The sequence below is a fragment of the Malus domestica genome, chromosome 03, assembly GCF_042453785.1.
Source record: "Malus domestica chromosome 03, GDT2T_hap1".
In the NCBI taxonomy this organism is placed as follows: domain Eukaryota; kingdom Viridiplantae; phylum Streptophyta; class Magnoliopsida; order Rosales; family Rosaceae; genus Malus; species Malus domestica.
Window position 1 is genome coordinate 15903492 of NC_091663.1, and position 8033 is coordinate 15911524.

The following is an 8033-nucleotide window of genomic DNA, read 5'->3' on the forward strand; positions in this document are numbered from 1 at the left end:
ATACTTCCTAAGATGTATTAATTCTTTCAAAGTATTTCAGGACTTGTGTCGGAAACAAACCAAGGGAGCTAAGGGTTTCCACCAAGGACCAAATCTAGGTTTATATAGGGGTGTGGCCGGCCCCCTCGGGAGAGGAAGGACCAACCACTTGGATGATTTTGTGGGTTAGGTTCATGATTTTTGTTTAATTAGCAAATTAATTGAATAATTAATCAATTAATTAGCTAATTAATAGAATAAAAAAGGAATGATTTAAGGGTTATCTTGTGGAGAAGATATGATGAGGGATGGATGAAATAGGTTATAAATAATACCTACTTGGGCACTTTTGACTTGATTGAAGGATGATTGTCCACTGCTCGCGCATAGGAATTATGGTGTGCCTTAAGGGTAATTTTGTCATTTTCACCCAAAAATCCACGTTTCGCCTCTTGATTATTTTTGGCTCCACAAATGCCCCCACACCTGTTGGGCTGCTTGTAGAAAAAGGCAACAGGTCTAGAGATTTTTTTGCTTTGGGAAACATATGATTGTTTCCTATTTTGATGCAGATTCCCTCTTTATAATAGGAAATTAAATCCTTTTAGGAAAGGGAAATGAATTCCTCTCAAAGCCTATTTAAGTCCACCTTAAGTGGGTTATTAAATTAACTTTGGAGAACGGTTTATTCTACCCTACAAGAGAGAAAAAGCTTAGAGGATATTTGTTCCCCCATTTAGTAGTCATCTACATCTTGCCTGTGCAAAGGATTGTCTTTCATTGTTCGCTTCATCTTCTCATTGCTTCTTGGTAAGAAAAAATTAATTTTCTTGTCTTTTTAATTTTTGGGAGCCTCGGGGCTAGATACCTGGCTCAACAGGAGTCGATAAGGTGTGAAAAGCTGATCGGGAAGCCATGGGAAGGTGCTTTCGTGTGTGGCTTTGACTAGTTTGGGCGTTGGGGTGCTGGTGATGGGCTGTGAGGCCTGCAGGTAAGAGAAAATAGGCCAAGTTGTGGGGCTTAGCATAAGTGTTGGGTTCTTGCAACTTGGGCCTGCACCATTTTTATTTATTTATTTATTTTTGGGCTGAGAGCTGCTCCTTTTTTTTTTTTTGAACAGTCTTCTAACGAACCCCTCTTGTATCTTTGTAGAATTTCTTTAAGCATGTCTTCCTCGAGCCACAAGAATGATGATGGTGTGTATCCTTTGTATAGTCAAGGCGGGTCTTTGAGCAAGGTTGGTTACTTCAAGGCTGCTCACTTCAAGATTAGCTCCGATGACTTGTTTAAAGACTTCCTCGAGGCATATTGGCACGTCATTCCGTCGGGAGTCCATGTGAAGCGTGTTAAGGATGGTAGCAGCCGTGAGCCATATGATGGGGCTTGGAGAGCCATCAAGTTCCACCCCTACCATTTTGTGTTGGGGTTTACTTTTCCTATGCCGCGTTTCTTCCAAGAAGTCCTCTGCTCCACGAGATGTGCCCCCTCCCAATGTTCTCCGAATGCAGTTCATGTGATGGTGGGATTCCACAATCTAAGCCAATTCTTTGACTTAGATCTAACAATCAACGAATTTTGGTACTTCTTTGACATAGGTCACATTGAGGGAGTTGGGCAGCTGTAATCTCGCCATATGCTTTTTGATAACTCGAGTAAGGGAGATCATGACTGGGCCAAGGAGACTTTGAAGATAAATGGAGAATGAGAGTCTGATTCCTCGCCCATGTTGCGTGTACCAATGGTTTTCATATCCAGTAAGTAGGCTGTTTTGTATTTGTGCTAAGCTGCTATTTAATTTTCTAAATGTTTTCCGCTTCTTTTGTAGATTCGAAATTCGGTTCCACTCATAAGACTTCTCCAAACATGAAAAAAGTGCATGTTGCTCTAGGTATCCCCTCCGAGTACCGTGAATGGCGTTGGCTACTTAGTCGTCTTCATAGGGAAAAATGTGGGCTACCCCCGAGATAGGAGATAAAATGAATCAAGGTTGAGGCGTTGGCTTGTCCTATCACTGTGGTAGAGCCTACTTCAAATGAAGGTGGGAAAAAGAGGCATTCTTTGCCTGCTCAAGAAACGCCTGCTGAGAAGAAGCTAAAGCTTTCTTCCGCTGCTCGCAGGGGTTCACCAATTGCTCAAGGGACACCTGTTAAGAAGAAGCCGAAGATTTATTCTACTGCTCGCGAAGGTTCATTGGCTGCTCCTAAGCTTGTGATTGACTTGACATCCTCAAAGGGCGAGAAAGATGAGACTACTAGATTTGTGCCAGTGGCGCCTGCCATTCCGAAGGCTACTAGCTCGATTGTTGATAGGATTGCTTAGAAGAGAAGTTTCTTCAGGCATTCGGTACTGAAGTTTGTGCTAAAGCGTCCATCTGGAGCTAAGTTTGGTTCACCTTTAGAGAGGTTTGCTACTATGAAGAGTGACCAGGTGCCCTTGCCTACTAAAGTGGTGCCAAAATATGCTCCCTCTGCTGCTGAGACCGACTTGTTTGTTGAGAAGAATGAGACTACTCGTGTAGGCAGTCCTGAGAAATCCACCAAGTCTATTTCTAGGGAAGTTGCTGAGATTTGTGCACTTTTGAAACCAGATATGCTCGAAGACATTCATGCATGTGCCAAGTTTGTTGATGGCGTCAAATGAGCTGTTTCCCCAAGTTCATCTGCGAAGCATACGACTGAGTATAGGAGGGCTGCTCTGCTGGCCATGATGTAGAAAACGACGATTCTGGCAGTTGAGTCTATGCTTCTTGATCAAGAGGATACCAAGGCTGCTAAGGAGGTGGGAAAAACTGTGGCAGCCGAAGCTTATTCCTTGGCCGAGATATCAAGAAATTGGAATTTGAGCTTGCTGCTTTGAAGGGGTCTAATATCTTTACCCTTATTTCTCTGCAACTTAAGACCACTCACCAAGAAATCGTGGATTTGAAAACTAGGCTTGAGGCGATCCAAGTGAAGTATGAAAGTACAAATAAGGAGATCGAGTGTTACATACCCTAGGTTCAAGATCTTGAGCGTGCCATCTCTATATTCCACTCTACTGTTTATGCAAAGGATGAAGAACTGATAGCTGCTTACATTCAAGTGATCCACTTCAAGAAGGTTGTTGATAAGCTTGAGTCTCAAGTGTTGGAACTCTAAGGTGCTTTGAAGATCAAAGACAATCTGAAGAAAGAAGTGGATGAGCTGCAACGGGTTCGTGCTTGTCTGCTCGAGGAGAATGAGTAGTTGAAGGGTGAGAAGGCTGGGTTCGAGACTTTGCTTACTCAGAGTCAAGCCGACTTCTACAAGCTGGATTATATAGATCATCTCTTTGGGTGGCTGTCTAACTTTGAGTTTTCTGGTAAAGAGATCTTCTCTATCTCTTCAAAAGACTTGGTCGCCTATACTTTTGAGTCTTCTATTAGTAAAGTAGTCGGAGAGGTTGGTGCCTCGGCTGAGGCAATTAGAAATGAAGCACCAGATGGTGCCGCTGCTGAAGGCGTCACGGATGCTGAAAGTGTAGCAACCGAGTAGTCGATGGATGTCCAAGCTGTAAAAGAGTAGTCTTCTAGGTAGCCTTTAGGATTTTCTTTATTTTCCTTGTTGCTTTTGCTTGAACTCATTCGGTCTTTGCTAGTTGTTTATCAATTTTGCTAGAAAATTTAATAAACTTGTTTCCTTCGCTTTTCTCCATCTTCGCTTCTTTTGTTCATGCCCTAACCTTTAGACTTTATAGACCAGTGGCAGGCATGCTACTTTTCTATAAGCAAATAGACTTGCATAGCCTACACAACTTTAGGTATTGGTGTAGAACTTTGCAAAGTTGTTAGCCATAGGGTTGGTAGCCGGATGCTTTACTTACAAAAGAAAACAAGTTCGCATAACCACTAGGCTGTTAACCTTTGCTTTCTCCAATTCCGTAGGTTCTGTAACAAGTACCACAACACTTTAGGACTTGGTGTAGGTTGCTCCGCACTTGGCAGTGGTGAAACTTATCGACTACGTAGCATGTCAGTAGTGGATAAAGCTTCGTATATGCACGCTAGCTTGTTTAACCTTTCACAAGAATGTGCAGTTGTATAAATCTAGCACAACTTTACTGCTTGAAGGGCAAGCCGTAGGCAGTCTTCTGAAAACCTTAGGCTACCTTAATGCACTCGGTAGCAACTTTAGGTTTCCAAGGCAGCCATCCATAGGGCGTACTTCATAATGTGCCCTATCTGTCTCTAGGGCCCTGTTCCTTACAGATTAGGCCAAGAGACCCAAAATCCTTCAGTTAGCTAAGCCTTGAAAAAGACCATTATGACTACTTCTAGGAATCCCAATGCAAGCCATCATGCATCTAGTTATACTAGGGTAGCCGACTTATCCATGTTTGGATATTCGGATGTAGAGTTTATCTCCCGCTTTGGAGAGTAGACCTATGTGGGTGTCAGGGAACTAGTTTACCCTCTCTCATTGGAGAGCATGGTTGGTCCATTGGGGGTGCAATTTCTGCGATAAGTCCCTAAGAATGACGTGATCTTCTTTTAAAATGCATGAGAGTTAAGTTGTTGTAGACATGTAGTTGAGCCAAGTTATAAATTACTTCTGAATTCCTCATTGAAAAATGAGTGAAACGAATGAATAACTTAGTTGTAAAGACTACATAACAACTAGATAATTCTCGGCTTGCCAAGTGGTGCCCGTTGAGCTGCTTGAGTCTTTTGGTCTTAATATGGTGGGAGGTCACACATGGTACTTCCTCAGGTTGTAGGTGTTCCATTGCTTCTCGATCTCTTTGTCGTTTATGGTGGCGAGGGTGTAATTACCTTTACCGCCTACCCTGCTGATCTTGTACGAACTTTCCCATATGGGATCCATCTTTTTGGAGCCTTCTTGGCGGGTAGTGATGAAGGATGTTCTTAAGACTAGATCTCTAAGTTGGAACTGTCAGATTTTGGCCCTTTTATTATAGCTGGAGAGGAGCTGCTGTTGGTAGGCTGCGATGCGGGTGATTGTCTGTTCGTGTTTCTTCTCTGCCAGATCTAAGCTTGTGACTATCTCATTTCTATTCTCTCAATGCTTGGCAATAAAGTGCTCATGCTTGGCACGATGATGTTGGGATGAATGATTGCTTCCGAACCAAATGTCATAGAGAAATGAGTCTCACTGGTTGCCCGTCTTTTGGTGCTACGATATGCCTATAGACATTCGAGAAGCTTGTTTGGCCATTTTCCCTTCTTATCTGTGAGGGATTTCTTGAGGCAGTCGAGGATCGTCTTGTTGGATGTTTCGGCTTGCCCATTGCTTTGAGGATATCTTGGCGTGAACATGTGTTGTTTGATACCATACTTTTGGAAGAACTTCGCCAAATCTTTACCCACAAATTGTGGGCCGTTGTCTGTGACGATGGACTGAGGGATGCTAAACCGACAATTGATGTTTCTCCATATGAAATGCTATATGTCTGTCTGAGTCGTGGTCATCATAGACTCTGCTTCTACCCATTTGGTGAAGTAGTCGGTTGCGATGATTATCATGCCTCTACCCCCAGTAGTAGGCGGCATAGGTCCTACCAGGTCGATTGCCTATTGCATGAATGGCCAAAGATTCGTCTACGGGTGTAGCTCGCTAGCAGGCATATCAGGTTGTATCGTTGATAGCAGTCGCACTTTTGTACTAACTCCTTAGCATCTTAGTGTATGGTAGGTCAGTAGTAGCTTACGTTAAGAGCCTTATGTGCTAAGGATCAGCCTCCGGAGTAGTTTCCACAAACGTTTTTGTGGATTGAGCTTAAAACCTTCAAGTCATTGGGATACGCTAGGCAACGGAGATGCGATCCGGTGTAGGATCTTGGGATGAGAATGTCATTCCACATGTAGTAGTGTGCTGCCTTTATTTGGAGCTTTCTAAACTCCAACCTTTCCTTGGGGAGTGTGCCGTTAACCAGGTAGTCTATAATAGAACTTTGCCAATTGGGAGTTATACTGACCTATGACACCTCGGCTGCTGGCTCCGCCTCTATTCTTGGATTGTCTAGATATTCCACCGGAATCGAGCGTTTGAGTTGGTGGTTGAGGGCAGAGCCTAAGTCGGCTAGTGCATTTGCATAGGGCATTGTCTGCTTGCGGAACTTAAGTGAGAGTGTAAGTTTGAAATGCCTCAAGCTGCTTACGTACCTTCTCTAAGTATTGCGCCATCTCGGATGTTTTTTCGTGTACTCAACTGTAGTCTGGCTGGTGATTAATTGGGAATCGGAATGAATTGTGAGCTTTTTTACTGCCAAGTCTTTTGCCATTTGGAGGCCTGCTAGTAGGACCTCGTACTCTACTTCATTGTTGGATGTTTTGAAACTTAGAGTGATCACCTGTTTAAGCATTGAACCGTTTGGGGTGATAAAGACGACCCCTGCTCCCGAGCCTTTGTAGTTGGATGCGCCGTCGACATGCAAATGCCAAAAGTCTCCATTAGGGGGAACAGGTGTGGGTAAGGTGTGCTTGGCTACTTTCGGGGCGTTGTTAGGTGGCTCTGTTATGTCGTATAGGCTAAGATTGAATTCCGCTATGAAGTCATCCAAGGTTTGGCCTTTATCGCCGTGTAGGGTCGGAAAACTAAACAGTATTGGCCAACTTCCAACACCCACTTCATCATTTGTTAAGAAACTTCTGGACCGTATGGGATTAATCGTAGAGGATACTGAGTCATGACGATGACTGTATGAGCTTGAAAGTATGGTCTGAGTTTCTAGCAGTTAACCCCCAACACTTCTCGTATGAGGGCAGAGCTCACTGCTACTTTGGAAGCTGCCAAGTAGATGTATAAGTCTTTTGCTGCTTCCGGCTTGGATAGTAAGGGAGATAATGTAAGATATATCTTCAGGTCTTAGAAAGCTTTTTTGTACTATTCATCCCATTTGTCTCATTGTGCCCTCTTGATGGCCTTGAAAAAGAGCTTGCATCGATCGATTGACCGTGAGAGAAAGCAGTTGAGGGTGGCTGCTCGTCCGGTCAAGCTTTGGATCTCATTCAAGGTAGTGGGATATTTAATCTTTAGGATCGCTCTAATTTGCTTGGGATGTGCTTCGATTCCTCGTTGGGTTACTACGTACCCTAAGAATCTACCTGAAGATGCACCGAGTATGCATTTGGTGGGGTTGATCTTCATCTTGTAATTTCTGAGGATGTTGAAAGTTTCTGTCAGGTTGCCAATGTGGTCTGAGCGCTGCTTGCCCTTCACCATAATGTCATCAACATAGATTTCCATGGTTTCCCCAATTTGCTTCTTAAATAAGTAGTTTCCCCGTTCTTGAGGCCAAAAGGCATGACTTTGTAGCAGTAGGTGCCTTGCTCCATCACGAACGCAGTTTTCTCTTTGTCGGGCTCGTACATGGCTATTTGGTTGTGGCCAGAGTATGCGTCCAAGAAGTTAAGTAGTTGGTTCTTTTGGGCATGCTTTGTTGAGGTCGATGTAGTCCACACAAATGCTTCATTTGCCCTTCTCTTTCTCCACGACTAGCACGACGTTGGCAAGCCACGCTAAATGTGCTACCTTTTTTTATGAATCTGGCATCCAGTAGCTTGTCAATTTCCACCTCGTTGATCGCTACTCACTCGGGTGTGAAATGTCTTCTCTTTTGGATCATTGGTTTGACAGTGAGGTCGACGTACAGCTTATGGCAAGCTATCTCGGGATTGGTGTCGAGCATGTCGAAAGGTGACCATGCAAAGACGTCTCGATTTTCCCTAAGGAAAGCTGTAAGTTCTTCCTTCTCGGTTAGGCTTAGACGTGAGCCAATTCTAGCCGTCTTTTCCGGCTACTGAGGATTAAGTATGATGTCTTCGGCGTCCGCTTCAAGTTTCCATCCTATTTCATCTGCTTAGGTGCCATCTTCTTGACTCGCCTGCTGTAATTACTATTTGGTAGTTTTTTTGTCCCTTTAGACCTTGGTAGCTTATACGGGCGTAAAGGTCTTCTTCTTTAATTCCTTTAACACTTGCACAGTGCATCGTTGAGATGTGGCCTGGTCAGATTTGATTTCTCCAACTCATTCTCCTGGGAAGTGGAATCAGATTTTTTGATACTTGATGGAAGTAA